This window comes from Portunus trituberculatus, chromosome 31, assembly GCF_017591435.1.
Source record: "Portunus trituberculatus isolate SZX2019 chromosome 31, ASM1759143v1, whole genome shotgun sequence".
In the NCBI taxonomy this organism is placed as follows: Eukaryota; Metazoa; Arthropoda; class Malacostraca; order Decapoda; family Portunidae; genus Portunus; species Portunus trituberculatus.
The window spans coordinates 8,589,146-8,591,645 of NC_059285.1; positions in this window are offsets into that span (position 1 = coordinate 8,589,146).

Genomic DNA, 2,500 nt, shown 5'->3' on the forward strand with positions numbered 1-2,500 from the left:
AAAGCGATTACACTAGTACGTATATACCACGTGTATGTACGTATATATGTATGTATGTATGTATGTACTATGTACGTATTATGTATGTCTATGTATACATTTTTATTCCTTACCACGAACATGTATCTTCCCGTGTCTCCTCCTCCTCATCCTCCCACTCCCCCTTCCATGTTCGTGTCGTGCCTTTTGTTGAATGGTCCTCCCCACCACCACCTCACTATTCCCCAGTTTTCCCCACCCCACCGCCCATTCAGCCCCTACACACTCCCTTAGCCCCACAGCCCTTCAGTCTCGCAGCCCGCCAGCCACCTGAGGCCTCGCACAATACACGACAACCACTGAAATCTCCCCACATGATTTACCTGAGACGCAGGCCGTTTATTGCTGCGCCGGGGAGGACAGGGCGGTGGTGGCACTCTGAGGAACCTCCTGTGTCCTTGTCCTTGTTGTTCTTCCTCTTCTCCTTCCTTTTCCTCTACATGTTCCCCTTTTGTTGTTTTTGCTCATGTTTATTATATTATTTTCCTTTTCTCGGTATTTTCTTTGTTATTTTTGTAGTTTTGTGGTTTGTGGGTTTTATTTGTGGTTTTTGTTCCCTTTTTTTTTCTTTAGTTTCGCTTCTTCCTCCTTCTCGTTTTTTTGTTTTTTTTTCTTTCTTCTCTTCAGTTCTCTCTTCTTTTCTCTTCTTCCCCGTACTCAAAAAACCTCCTGTGTTTTTGTAGTTGTCTTCTTCCTCCTCCTCCTCCTCCTTCTTCTCCTCCTCCTCGTAGTGCCTTCTGTTTCTGTGACGATCATTTTCTTGTCTTACACGTACTTTTCTTTTTTTTTTTCGTCGTTTTCTTTTATGATCTTGTCTTTATTACTGTCGTCTTTGCAACCTTCCTCCCTCCTCTTCTCCTCTTACAGTTCTTTCTCTTACTTCTCCTCCTCCTCCTCCTCCTCCTCCTCCTCCTCCTCCTCCTCCTTCTTTTCCACTTCCTCCTCCTCCTCCTCCTCCTCCTCCTTCTTCTTCTCCACTTCCTCCTCCTCCTCCTCCTCCTCCTCCTCTTATCTTGATGTATTTTACTACCATGTTCTCAGGTCCTGTGTTTCAAGTGCTTCCGGGAAGGCTTATCTTCTTTTTTTTTTTTCTGTCTCTCAGGTTTCCAAAGCACCCCATTCCGCTCCAACCATCCCGCCCCGCCCCGAAGAGTATGTTTTGAATGTTTGTCTTTGATCTCTGTCGTTCGAAGAAAAAAATATTTGCTAGTAGTAGCAATGGTACTGCAAGTTTGGTGTATGAAGGAATTTTGCTTTTGTATTAGTTGTGGTAGTGGCAGTAGCAGAGATGGTGGGTGTGGTGGTTGTGGTTGTGGTGGTGTTGGTATTTACTAGTTTATTCGCTTCTCTTAAATCCTCTCACTAAAAAGGAAATTCAATAGGAGTACACATTTGGAACTCAGTAAAAAGCCACGTGTTTTCTTTTTCTCTTTTCCTTTTTATTCTTTTCTGTTTAAATGGAAATATTTATTATCCAGTGTATTTCTCTTACATGTGGACACTAAAAAGTGGAATTATGTGGCGGTGAAGAAAAGTGTTTGTCTTCTCATTTCTTTCTTTCTTTTCTCTTGACGTGCAACTATATATACATATATATATATATATATATATATATATATATATATATATATATATATAGAGAGAGAGAGAGAGAGAGAGAGAGAGAGAGAGAGAGAGAGAGAGAGAGAGAGAGAGAGAGAGAGAGAGAGAGAGAGAGAGAGAGAGAGAGAGAGAGAGAGAGAGAGAGAGAGAGAGAGAGAGAGAGAGAGAGAGAGAGAGAGAGAGAGAGAGAGAGAGAGAGAGAGAGAGAGAGAGAGAGAGAGAGAGAGAGAGAGAGAGATAGAGATATATATATATATATATATATATATATATATATATATATATATATATATATATATATATATATATATATATATATATATATATATATATATATATATATATATATATATATATATATATATATATATATATATATATATATATAATTCATAACATATACCTTACTTTATTACTGAAATCTGTACTTCAGGAATATTATGCCGCCACAGTTTCACTATGGGTTCTCAGCATGGTGATAAGCTGGTATTGTGCAAAACATTATAATCTTGAAAGATATAACTACTCCAGGGCTCATAAGAATTACAAGATCTTTGTAACTCTTTAAAAAACAGTTCAATGAAAACAGTCTTTTCACAACTATACGAACCTCTGGAATGAATTACTGAAGAACCAAAGTATTTACTGTTTGTTGATTTTGTTTCACACCAATCCACACAAATATTAGTATTAGAGAAAGGCTAACAGTGTAGCATTAGGGAAAGGGTATCTCTTCACTGCGATACAAACATTTTGAATCAGTTACCAAGCCACTGAAGCACTCCAGTGTTGCCTTTGCTTCACGTGGCTTTGATTCTCAGAGTTGAATAGAACCGGTAGAACGTCTTCCCTTGGCTGT